The sequence below is a fragment of the Idiotropiscis lumnitzeri genome, unplaced genomic scaffold (assembly GCF_059441095.1).
Source record: "Idiotropiscis lumnitzeri isolate Australia: NSW breed Sydney's pygmy pipehorse unplaced genomic scaffold, RoL_Ilum_1.0 HiC_scaffold_38, whole genome shotgun sequence".
NCBI classification, from domain to species: Eukaryota; Metazoa; Chordata; class Actinopteri; order Syngnathiformes; family Syngnathidae; genus Idiotropiscis; species Idiotropiscis lumnitzeri.
The window spans coordinates 95,879-109,636 of record NW_028283576.1 but is presented as its reverse complement, the minus strand read 5'-3'; the positions used below and the strand labels follow the sequence as shown (position 1 = coordinate 109,636).

The following is a 13,758-nucleotide window of genomic DNA, read 5'->3' as shown; positions in this document are numbered from 1 at the left end:
TTGGCAGCCGTCTTCAGGGCCTGAATATCCTCAAATGTGAAAAATTTCGAGAAGATGGATCATCTGAATCATTTTGCAGGAACTTTTGTTGCCACGGAGAATAATCAGACTCTGCGGCAACGTAATAGCCACGCCCTTCGAAGGAAAGTCACAAAAATAGGGATAGAGTAAGATCAATGTCTTGAGTCTTTTCTAGCCAATTTTCAATCAGATTCGTTAAAAGGGCACCGTGCAGTACGTCAAAATGTAAAAAATGATATTGATTGGCGCAAGGTGTATAACTGAATATAAACATATAGATGTCTTCAGGTACAGACTCTTTATGTACATGTGAAGTTTTGGATTTTTAGCAGCATGTGCAGGAGAGTTATTAAGCATTTTGTCCATTGCGGCGAAGGAAATCTTAAGTGAAAACTTTGATGCCCCGCCCCCGTCATATAGTATTTCGGAAACAAAAAATTTTAGCCCCAGTGTTTGTGCCAGGTCTTCAGATGCTACAGACAGAATTTTAAGGCAATCAGATGAAGCCTTTAGGATCAGGGTGCAAAAGAATGACCCCTGTAAACATGCAAAAAAGGGCAAAAGTCGGACTTTCAAAAATTCATAACTCACTTCCTGTTCATATTAGACGTTAAAATATCAAATTTTTCGCCATGCCCGATGAGACTGCCAAGTTTGGTGAGTTTTTGTGCATGTTTCAGGGGTCAAAAATGCGATCGAACAATCGGAAAAATAATAATAATAATAATTTCGACAAAAACAATAGGGACTTCGCAGCGGTCGCTGCTCAGGCCCTAATAATAATAATAATAATAATAATAAAAGTAATAATATTTTCTACAAAAACAATAGGGACCTCGCCGCGGTCGCTGCTCGGGCCCCAATAATAATTTCTACACAAAGTCCATTGTGGTGACCCGCCCCCTTTTAAGTAAATTCAAAATGGCCGACTTCCTGTAAAACCTAGCTCATTGCTCCAAGAGACTTTTTTGTAGGTCTTGGTCTTATACATACAGTGAACCCTCGCTACTTCGCGGTTCACCTTTCGCGGGTTCAGTGCTTCGCGGGTCTAAAAAATATTCGGGGGCATTGTAGTTTCGCCGAGCGGCACGACGGGGCGCTGGAGCGGTTAGACGGCCGGCGTGCGCCGAAGAAGAGCGTGGGCGAAGAGGAGAGTGGACGAAGAAGAGCACATTCCCCCGGACACGATCGGTGGCGACGTTTCGCGCGGTTCGGACCGTACCAGAGCTCCGGCCAGCGTGCGTGGCAGTTAAGCCGTAGAGGAGCACCTTCCCCGGGCACGGGCGGTGCCAAGCGGCCCCTAAGTTTAACCGAATGGAAGCTCCGGAGGAGGAGGGCATGCTCGCGTCACAGTAAGCCGAAGAGGAGCACCTTCCCCGGGCACGGGCGGTTCCAAGCGGCCCCTAAGTTTAACCGAATGGAAGCTCCGGAGGAGGAGGGCATGCTCGCGTCACAGTAAGCCGAAGAGGAGCACCTTCCCCGGGCACGGGCGGTGCCAAGCGGCCCCTAAGTTTAACCGAATGGAAGCTCCGGGGGAGGAGGACGGGCGTGTGTCACAGTTAAGCCAAATTGGAGCACCTCTTCTGCCCGGGCACGAGCGGAGCGCGAGGCTGTCAGTTATGAATGAATAAATGAATAAATAAATAAAGAATGCCACCTTTCATTTCACAGGGCACACCGGACGGCGTACCAGCAGGTAAAAGTCGGAGTAATTAAATAAATACTAAAAGAATGGCTGGGGAATAAAAAAATAATACGTTTTAATAATAATTTGGTTTTTTTGTTATAACATGAATTTCACTCTCTCTCTCCCCGTATATATATATATATATATATATATATATATATATATATATTTATTTATTATATATATTGTTTATTTTTTTTAAGCATTTTTGAAGGTGCGCCGCTACTTCGCGGATTTTCAGTTTTCGCGGGTGGTCTCGGTCCCCGTTAACCGCGATAACCGAGGGTTCACTGTACTCCATAAAATTTACAAAAAGCGAGGTGAAACACTCAACCAGAGCTGCTTTTTTTAACATTTCTCGAGGGCCATGGCGAGCCATTTAAAAAAAGCTGCACAACTAACGTAGAAAATATTGATAAATTTGCTCGGCCTGATGTGTGTGTAAAGTTTTACGAGTTGTCGTTCATATTTAGAACCTCATAATCAGCTTTGTTTTATTGCCGAACAGTGCAATGCCACTCCCACAACTTTTCATGAAAAAGGACGAATTTCGTATTGTGACATCCTCATGGCCGAAACAGTCATCCGAGCATATATGAGGGCGACCTTGTTGAGTTGCACGGAGAAAAACATCCAAGAAAATAACTTGTATTAGCTTTTACCAGTTGGTGGCGCTACTACTACGATGGAAAATAAGTTGGTAGATGTCTTCAGGGCTGAAGTATCCTCAAATGTGTACAACTTCGAGAAGATAGGATCATCTGAGTCATGTTGCCGGAGCTTTTGTTGCCACAGAGTACAATCGGACTTTTCAGCACCTTAATAGCCACGCCTTTTGCCAAAACGTCACAAAATTCGGCAGAGAGTAAGATCATTGTCTTGAATCTTTTCTGACTCATTTTCAGTCGGATTCGTCAAAAGGGCACCGTGCAGTACGTGAAAATTAAAATAAAAACAAATTTTTGATTCCACTTGGCGGCACTGTGTGTATAACAAAATAATAACATTAAGATGTCTTCAGGTCGGGACGTTTTATTTACAGGTGAAGGTTTGGATTTTTAGGAGCATGTGCAGGGGAGTTATTAAGCATTCATTTATTTGTATTAGGTTCATTTTGTCTTCTTATTATTGATATTTGACTGATTCATTAAAAGCAGACAATTATGTTTTAGGTTAATTTTTTACCTGACATGTTTCGGCGAGTCTTTTGCCTTCTTCAGAGTGTCGCATGATGGTGTCTTGAGCTGATGTTCCATGAGGGTGTGACTTACCTGTCAAAAAAATTAAAAAATCAGAGCAGTAAAAGAACAAGCACAGCATGAACATTACAAATCAGCAATCACTGACCACTGCAAAAGGGAAAACCACATCATGGACCGGGAGAAGGGCAGGGTCATCCGCACAGAAGAGAACAAACAACAGCGCTGGATCAGAGAGGCCATTGAGATCTGCAAGCGAGGCATAAAAACCATGAACAGAGACAAGGGAGCCTTCATCCTCTCTACCACCTGGAGCAGCATCTTGGCGGAGTGAACGGACAGCGGGGGGCGTGACTTGCCTTCATTCTTGTGACAGGTAAGTCACGCCCTCATGGAACATCAGCTGATAAAGACGGGTCACAAGACAGCATCATGTGACACTCTGAAGAAGGCGAAAGACTTTTGTATTGTGACATGCTCAAGGCCTAAACACTCATCCGAGCAAATATAAGGTAGATTTTGTTCACCTGCCCGGAGAAAAACATCAACGAAAATAATTTGTATTTGTTTTAACCAGTTGGTGGCGCTACCACTGCGATCAAAAATAAGTTGGCAGCCGTCTTCAGGGCCTGAATATCCTCAAATGTGAAAGATTTCCAGAAGATGGATCATCTGAATCATTTTGCAGGAACTTTTGTTGCCACGGAGAATAATCAGACTCTGCCGCACCGTAATAGCCACGCCCTTTGAAGGAAAGTCATAAAAATAGGGATAGAGTAAGATCAATGTCTTGAGTCTTTTCTAGCCAATTTTCAATCGGATTCGTTAAAAGGGCACCATGCAGTACGTCAAAATGTAAAAAATGATATTGATTGGCGCAAGGTGTATAACTGAATATAAACATATAGATGTCTTCAGGTACAGACTCTTTATGTACATGTGAAGTTTTGGATTTTTAGCAGCATGTGCAGGAGAGTTATTAAGCATTTTGTCCATTGCGGCGAAGGAAATCTTAAGTGAAAACTTTGAAGCCCCGCCCCCGTCATATAGTATTTCGGAAACAAAAAATTTTAGCCCCAGTGTTTGTCCCAGGTCTTCAGATGCTACAGACAGAATTTTAAGGCAATCAGATGAAGCCTTTAGGATCAGGGTGCAAAAGAATGACCCCTGTAAACATGCAAAAAAGGGCAAAAGTCGGACTTTCAAAAATTCATAACTCACTTCCTGTTCATATTAGACGTTAAAATATCACATTTTTCGCCATGCCCGATGAGACTGCCAAGTTTGGTGAGTTTTTGTGCATGTTTCGGGGGTCAAAAATGCGATCGAACAATCGGAAAAATAATAATAATAATAATTTCTACAAAAACAATAGGGACTTCGCAGCGGTCGCTGCTCAGGCCCTAATAATAATAATAATAATAATAATAAAAGTAATAATGTTTTCTACAAAAACAATAGGGACCTGGCCGCGGTCGCTGCTCGGGCCCCAATAATAATTTCTACACAAAGTCCATTGTGGTGACCCGCCCCCTTTTAAGTAAATTCAAAATGGCCGACTTCCTGTAAAACCTAGCTCATTGCTCCAAGAGACTTTTTTGTAGGTCTTGGTCTTATACATACAGTGAACCCTCGCTACTTCGCGGTTCACCTTTCGCGGGTTCAGTGCTTCGCGGGTCTAAAAAATATTCGGGGGCATTGTAGTTTCGCCGAGCGGCACGACGGGGCGCTGGAGCGGTTAGACGGCCGGCGTGCGCCGAAGAAGAGCGTGGGCGAAGAGGAGAGTGGACGAAGAAGAGCACGTTCCCCCGGACACGATCGGTGGCGACGTTTCGCGCGGTTCGGACCGTACCAGAGCTCCGGCCGGCGTGCGTGGCAGTTAAGCCGTAGAGGAGCACCTTCCCCGGGCACGGGCGGTGCCAAGCGGCCCCTAAGTTTAAACGAATGGAAGCTCCGGAGGAGGAGGGCATGCTCGCGTCACAGTAAGCCGAAGAGGAGCACCTTCCCCGGGCACGGGCGGTTCCAAGCGGCCCCTAAGTTTAACCGAATGGAAGCTCCGGAGGAGGAGGGCATGCTCGCGTCACAGTAAGCCGAAGAGGAGCACCTTCCCCGGGCACGGGCGGTGCCAAGCGGCCCCTAAGTTTAACCGAATGGAAGCTCCGGACGGAGGAGGACGGGCGTGTGTCACAGTTAAGCCAAATTGGAGCACCTCTTCTGCCCGGGCACGAGCGGAGCGCGAGGCTGTCAGTTATGAATGAATAAATGAATAAATAAATAAAGAATGCCACCTTTCATTTCACAGGGCACACCGGACGGCGTACCAGCAGGTAAAAGTCGGAGTAATTAAATAAATACAAAAAGAATGGCTGGGGAATAAAAAAATAATACGTTTTAATAATAATTTGTTTTTTTTGTTATAACATGAATTTCACTCTCTCTCTCCCCGTATATATATATATATATATATATATATATATTTATATATTTATTATATATATTGTATATTTTTTTTAAGCATTTTTGAAGGTGCGCCGCTACTTCGCGGATTTTCAGTTTTCGCGGATGGTCTCGGTCCCCATTAACCGCGATAACTGAGGGTTCACTGTACTCCATAAAATTTACAAAAAGCGAGGTGAAACACTCAACCAGAGCTGCTTTTTTTTAACATTTCTCGAGGGCCATGGCGAGCCATTTCAAAAAAGCTGCACAACTAACGTATAAAATATTGATAAATTTGCTCGGCCTCATGTGTGTGTAAAGTTTTACGAGTTGTCGTTCATATTTAGAACCTCATAATCAGCTTTGTTTTATTGCCGAACAGTGCAATGCCACTCCCACAACTTTTCACGAAAAATCACGAATTTCGTATTGTGACATCCTCATGGCCAAAACAGTCATCCGAGCATATATGAGGGCGACCTTGTTGAGTTGCACGGAGAAAAACATCCAAGAAAATAACTTGTATTAGCTTTTACCAGTTGGTGGCGCTACTACTACGATGTAAAATAAGTTGGTAGATGTCTTCAGGGCTGAAGTATCCTCAAATGTGTACAACTTCGAGAAGATAGGATCATCTGAGTCATGTTGCCGGAGCTTTTGTTGCCACAGAGTACAATCGGACTTTTCAGCACCTTAATAGCCACGCCTTTTGCCAAAACGTCACAAAATTCGGCAGAGAGTAAGATCATTGTCTTGAGTCTTTTCTGACTAATTTTCAGTCGGATTCGTCAAAAGGGCACCGTGCAGTACGTGAAAATTAAAATAAAAACAAATTTTTGATTCCACTTGGCGGCACTGTGTGTATAACAAAATAATAACATTAAGATGTCTTCAGGTCGGGACGTTTTATTTACAGGTGAAGGTTTGGATTTTTAGGAGCATGTGCAGGGGAGTTATTAAGCATTCATTTATTTGTATTAGGTTCATTTTGTCTTCTTATTATTGATATTTGACTGATTCATTAAAAGCAGACAATTATGTTTTAGGTTAATTTTTTACCTGACATGTTTCGGCGAGTCTTTTGCCTTCTTCAGAGTGTCGCATGATGGTGTCTTGAGACCCGTCTTTATCAGCTGATGTTCCATGAGGGTGTGACTTACCTGTCAAAAAAATGAAAAATCAGAGCAGTAAAAGAACAAGCACAACATGAACATTACAAATCAGCAATCACTGACCACTGCAAAAGGGAAAACCACATCATGGACCGGGAGAAGGGCAGGGTCATCCGCACCGAAGAGAACAAACAACAGCGCTGGATCAGAGAGGCCATTGAGATCTGCAAGCGAGGCATAAAAACCATGAACAGAGACAAGGGAGCCTTCATCCTCTCTACCACCTGGAGCAGCATTTTGGCGGAGTGAACGGACAGCGGGGGGCGTGACTTGCCTTCATTCTTGTGACAGGTAAGTCACGCCCTCATGGAACATCAGCTGATAAAGACGGGCCACAAGACACCATCATGTGACACTCTGAAGAAGGCGAAAGACTTTCGTATTGTGACATCCTCAAGGCCTAAACACTCATCCGAGCAAATGTAAGGTAGATTTTGTTAACCTGCCCGGAGAAAAAAATCAACGAAAATAATTTGTATTTGTTTTAACCAGTTGGTGGCGCTACCACTGCGATCAAAAATAAGTTGGCAGCCGTCTTCAGGGCCTGAATATCCTCAAATGTGAAAAATTTCGAGAAGATGGATCATCTGAATCATTTTGCAGGAACTTTTGTTGCCACGGAGAATAATCAGACTCTGCGGCACCGTAATAGCCACGCCCTTCGAAGGAAAGTCACAAAAATAGGGATAGAGTAAGATCAATGTCTTGAGTCTTTTCTAGCCAATTTTCAATCAGATTCGTTAAAAGGGCACCGTGCAGTACGTCAAAATGTAAAAAATGATATTGATTGGCGCAAGGTCTATAACTGAATATAAACATATAGATGTCTTCAGGTACAGACTCTTTATGTACATGTGAAGTTTTGGATTTTTAGCAGCATGTGCAGGAGAGTTATTAAGCATTTTGTCCATTGCGGCGAAGGAAATCTTAAGTGAAAACTTTGATGCCCCGCCCCCGTCATATAGTATTTCGGAAACAAAAAATTTTAGCCCCAGTGTTTGTGCCAGGTCTTCAGATGCTACAGACATAATTTTAAGGCAATCAGATGAAGCCTTTAGGATCAGGGTGCAAAAGAATGACCCCTGTAAACATGCAAAAAAGGGCAAAAGTCGGACTTTCAAAAATTCATAACTCACTTCCTGTTCATATTAGACGTTAAAATATCAAAATTTTCGCCATGCCCGATGAGACTGCCAAGTTTGGTGAGTTTTTGTGCATGTTTCGGGGGTCAAAAATGCGATCGAACAATCGGAAAAATAATAATAATAATAATTTCTACAAAAACAATAGGGACTTCGCAGCGGTCGCTGCTCAGGCCCTAATAATAATAATAATAATAATAATAAAAGTAATAATATTTTCTACAAAAACAATAGGGACCTCGCCGCGGTCGCTGCTCGGGCCCCAATAATAATTTCTACACAAAGTCCATTGTGGTGACCCGCCCCCTTTTAAGTAAATTCAAAATGGCCGACTTCCTGTAAAACCTAGCTCATTGCTCCAAGAGACTTTTTTGTAGGTCTTGGTCTTATACATACAGTGAACCCTCGCTACTTCGCGGTTCACCTTTCGCGGGTTCAGTGCTTCGCGGGTCTAAAAAATATTCGGGGGCATTGTAGTTTCGCCGAGCGGCACGACGGGGCGCTGGAGCGGTTAGACGGCCGGCGTGCGCCGAAGAAGAGCGTGGGCGAAGAGGAGAGTGGACGAAGAAGAGCACGTTCCCCCGGACACGATCGGTGGCGACGTTTCGCGCGGTTCGGACCGTACCAGAGCTCCGGCCAGCGTGCGTGGCAGTTAAGCCGTAGAGGAGCACCTTCCCCGGGCACGGGCGGTGCCAAGCGGCCCCTAAGTTTAACCGAATGGAAGCTCCGGAGGAGGAGGGCATGCTCGCGTCACAGTAAGCCGAAGAGGAGCACCTTCCCCGGGCACGGGCGGTTCCAAGCGGCCCCTAAGTTTAACCGAATGGAAGCTCCGGAGGAGGAGGGCATGCTCGCGTCACAGTAAGCCGAAGAGGAGCACCTTCCCCGGGCACGGGCGGTGCCAAGCGGCCCCTAAGTTTAACCGAATGGAAGCTCCGGGGGAGGAGGACGGGCGTGTGTCACAGTTAAGCCAAATTGGAGCACCTCTTCTGCCCGGGCACGAGCGGAGCGCGAGGCTGTCAGTTATGAATGAATAAATGAATAAATAAATAAAGAATGCCACCTTTCATTTCACAGGGCACACCGGACGGCGTACCAGCAGGTAAAAGTCGGAGTAATTAAATAAATACAAAAAGAATGGCTGGGGAATAAAAAAATAATACGTTTTAATAATAATTTGTTTTTTTTGTTATAACATGAATTTCACTCTCTCTCTCCCCGTATATATATATATATATATATATTTATATATTTATTATATATATTGTATATTTTTTTTAAGCATTTTTGAAGGTGCGCCGCTACTTCGCGGATTTTCAGTTTTCGCGGATGGTCTCGGTCCCCATTAACCGCGATAACCGAGGGTTCACTGTACTCCATAAAATTTACAAAAAGCGAGGTGAAACATTCAACCAGAGCTGCTTTTTTTTAACATTTCTCGAGGGCCATGGCGAGCCATTTCAAAAAAGCTGCACAACTAACGTATAAAATATTGATAAATTTGCTCGGCCTGATGTGTGTGTAAAGTTTTACGAGTTGTCGTTCATATTTAGAACCTCATAATCAGCTTTGTTTTATTGCCGAACAGTGCAATGCCACTCCCACAACTTTTCACGAAAAATCACGAATTTCGTATTGTGACATCCTCATGGCCGAAACAGTCATCCGAGCATATATGAGGGCGACCTTGTTGAGTTGCACGGAGAAAAACATCCAAGAAAATAACTTGTATTAGCTTTTACCAGTTGGTGGCGCTACTACTACGATGTAAAATAAGTTGGTAGATGTCTTCAGGGCTGAAGTATCCTCAAATGTGTACAACTTCGAGAAGATAGGATCATCTGAGTCATGTTGCCGGAGCTTTTGTTGCCACAGAGTACAATCGGACTTTTCAGCACCTTAATAGCCACGCCTTTTGCCAAAACGTCACAAAATTCGGCAGAGAGTAAGATCATTGTCTTGAGTCTTTTCTGACTAATTTTCAGTCGGATTTGTCAAAAGGGCACCGTGCAGTACGTGAAAATTAAAATAAAAACAAATTTTTGATTCCACTTGGCGGCACTGTGTGTATAACAAAATAATAACATTAAGATGTCTTCAGGTCGGGACGTTTTATTTACAGGTGAAGGTTTGGATTTTTAGGAGCATGTGCAGGGGAGTTATTAAGCATTCATTTATTTGTATTAGGTTCATTTTGTCTTCTTATTATTGATATTTGACTGATTCATTAAAAGCAGACAATTATGTTTTAGGTTAATTTTTTACCTGACATGTTTCGGCGAGTCTTTCGCCTTCTTCAGAGTGTCGCATGATGGTGTCTTGAGACCCGTCTTTATCAGCTGATGTTCCATGAGGGTGTGACTTACCTGTCAAAAAAATGAAAAATCAGAGCAGTCAAAGAACAAGCACAACATGAACATTACAAATCAGCAATCACTGACCACTGCAAAAGGGAAAACCACATCATGGACCGGGAGAAGGGCAGGGTCATCCGCACCGAAGAGAACAAACAACAGCGCTGGATCAGAGAGGCCATTGAGATCTGCAAGCGAGGCATAAAAACCATGAACAGAGACAAGGGAGCCTTCATCCTCTCTACCACCTGGACCAGCATCTTGGCGGAGTGAACGGACAGCGGGGGGCGTGACTTGCCTTCATTCTTGTGACAGGTAAGTCACGCCCTCATGGAACATCAGCTGATAAAGACGGGTCACAAGACAGCATCATGTGACACTCTGAAGAAGGCGAAAGACTTTTGTATTGTGACATGCTCAAGGCCTAAACACTCATCCGAGCAAATATAAGGTAGATTTTGTTCACCTGCCCGGAGAAAAACATCAACGAAAATAATTTGTATTTGTTTTAACCAGTTGGTGGCGCTACCACTGCGATCAAAAATAAGTTGGCAGCCGTCTTCAGGGCCTGAATATCCTCAAATGTGAAAGATTTCCAGAAGATGGATCATCTGAATCATTTTGCAGGAACTTTTGTTGCCACGGAGAATAATCAGACTCTGCGGCACCGTAATAGCCACGCCCTTTGAAGGAAAGTCATAAAAATAGGGATAGAGTAAGATCAATGTCTTGAGTCTTTTCTAGCCAATTTTCAATCGGATTCGTTAAAAGGGCACCATGCAGTACGTCAAAATGTAAAAAATGATATTGATTGGCGCAAGGTGTATAACTGAATATAAACATATAGATGTCTTCAGGTACAGACTCTTTATGTACATGTGAAGTTTTGGATTTTTAGCAGCATGTGCAGGAGAGTTATTAAGCATTTTTTCCATTGCGGCGAAGGAAATCTTAAGTGAAAACTTTGAAGCCCCGCCCCCGTCATATAGTATTTCGGAAACAAAAAATTTTAGCCCCAGTGTTTGTCCCAGGTCTTCAGATGCTACAGACAGAATTTTAAGGCAATCAGATGAAGCCTTTAGGATCAGGGTGCAAAAGAATGACCCCTGTAAACATGCAAAAAAGGGCAAAAGTCGGACTTTCAAAAATTCATAACTCACTTCCTGTTCATATTAGACGTTAAAATATCAAATTTTTCGCCATGCCCGATGAGACTGCCAAGTTTGGTGAGTTTTTGTGCATGTTTCGGGGGTCAAAAATGCGATCGAACAATCGGAAAAATAATAATAATAATAATTTCTACAAAAACAATAGGGACCTCGCCGCGGTCGCTGCTCGGGCCCCAATAATAATTTCTACACAAAGTCCATTGTGGTGACCCGCCCCCTTTTAAGTAAATTCAAAATGGCCGACTTCCTGTAAAACCTAGCTCATTGCTCCAAGAGACTTTTTTGTAGGTCTTGGTCTTATACATACAGTGAACCCTCGCTACTTCGCGGTTCACCTTTCGCGGGTTCAGTGCTTCGCGGGTCTAAAAAATATTCGGGGGTCATTGTAGTTTCGCCGAGCGGCACGACGGGGCGCTGGAGCGGTTAGACGGCCGGCGTGCGCCGAAGAAGAGCGTGGGCGAAGAGGAGAGTGGACGAAGAAGAGCACGTTCCCCCGGACACGATCGGTGGCGACGTTTCGCGCGGTTCGGACCGTACCAGAGCTCCGGCCGGCGTGCGTGGCAGTTAAGCCGTAGAGGAGCACCTTCCCCGGGCACGGGCGGTTCCAAGCGGCCCCTAAGTTTAACCGAATGGAAGCTCCGGAGGAGGAGGGCATGCTCGCGTCACAGTAAGCCGAAGAGGAGCACCTTCCCCGGGCACGGGCGGTGCCAAGCGGCCCCTAAGTTTAACCGAATGGAAGCTCCGGGGGAGGAGGGCGGGCGTGTGTCACAGTTAAGCCAAATTGGAGCACCTCTTCTACCCGGGCACGAGCGGAGCGCGAGGCTGTCAGTTATGAATGAATAAATGAATAAATAAATAAAGAATGCCACCTTTCATTTCACAGGGCACACCGGACGGCGTACCAGCAGGTAAAAGTCGGAGTAATTAAATAAATACTAAAAGAATGGCTGGGGAATAAAAAAATAATACGTTTTAATAATAATTTGGTTTTTTTGTTATAACATGAATTTCACTCTCTCTCTCCCCGTATATATATATATATATATATATATATATATATATATATATAATATATATTGTATATTTTTTTTAAGCATTTTTGAAGGTGCGCCGCTACTTCGCGGATTTTCAGTTTTCGCGGGTGGTCTCGGTCCCCATTAACCGCGATAACCGAGGGTTCACTGTACTCCATAAAATTTACAAAAAGCGAGGTGAAACACTCAACCAGAGCTGCTTTTTTTAACATTTCTCGAGGGCCATGGCGAGCCATTTCAAAAAAGCTGCACAACTAACGTATAAAATATTGATAAATTTGCTCGGCCTGATGTGTGTGTAAAGTTTTACGAGTTGTCGTTCATATTTAGAACCTCATAATCAGCTTTGTTTTATTGCCGAACAGTGCAATGCCACTCCCACAACTTTTCACGAAAAAGGACGAATTTCGTATTGTGACATCCTCATGGCCGAAACAGTCATCCGAGCATATATGAGGGCGACCTTGTTGAGTTGCACGGAGAAAAACATCCAAGAAAATAACTTGTATTAGCTTTTACCAGTTGGTGGCGCTACTACTACGATGTAAAATAAGTTGGTAGATGTCTTCAGGGCTGAAGTATCCTCAAATGTGTACAACTTCGAGAAGATAGGATCATCTGAGTCATGTTGCCGGAGCTTTTGTTGCCACAGAGTACAATCGGACTTTTCAGCACCTTAATAGCCACGCCTTTTGCCAAAACGTCACAAAATTCGGCAGAGAGTAAGATCATTGTCTTGAGTCTTTTCTGACTAATTTTCAGTCGGATTCGTCAAAAGGGCACCGTGCAGTACGTGAAAATTAAAATAAAAACAAATTTTTGATTCCACTTGGCGGCACTGTGTGTATAACAAAATAATAACATTACGATGTCTTCAGGTCGGGACGTTTTATTTACAGGTGAAGGTTTGGATTTTTAGGAGCATGTGCAGGGGAGTTATTAAGCATTCATTTATTTGTATTAGGTTCATTTTGTCTTCTTATTATTGATATTTGACTGATTCATTAAAAGCAGACAATTATGTTTTAGGTTAATTTTTTACCTGACATGTTTCGGCGAGTCTTTCGCCTTCTTCAGAGTGTCGCATGATGGTGTCTTGAGCTGATGTTTCATGAGGGTGTGACTTACCTGTCAAAAAAATGAAAAAAATCAGAGCAGTAAAAGAACAAGCACAACATGAACATTACAAATCAGCAATCACTGACCACTGCAAAAGGGAAAACCACATCATGGACCGGGAGAAGGGCAGGGTCATCCGCACAGAAGAGAACAAACAACAGCGCTGGATCAGAGAGGCCATTGAGATCTGCAAGCGAGGCATAAAAACCATGAACAGAGACAAGGGAGCCTTCATCCTCTCTACCACCTGGACCAGCATCTTGGCGGAGTGAACGGACAGCGGGGGGCGTGACTTGCCTTCATTCTTGTGACAGGTAAGTCACGCCCTCATGGAACATCAGCTGATAAAGACGGGTCACAAGACAGCATCATGTGACACTCTGAAGAAGGCGAAAGACTTTTGTATTGTGACATGCTCAAGGCCT

The 13,758-nt window shown here is 43.8% G+C and overlaps 1 long non-coding RNA gene across 1 annotated transcript; it reads right to left on the bottom strand.

The window, feature by feature from the left end:
* Window positions 1-9,922: 9,922 nt before the first annotated feature.
* LOC148315792 (uncharacterized) lies at window positions 9,923-13,363 on the bottom strand. The gene is made up of 3 exons (XR_015840569.1): window positions 13,257-13,363; window positions 10,099-10,199; window positions 9,923-10,023 (listed from the first exon to the last, which is right to left on the bottom strand). It is a non-coding gene; the product is annotated as an uncharacterized LOC148315792 (long non-coding RNA).
* Between the last annotated feature and the right edge of the window lie 395 nt (window positions 13,364-13,758).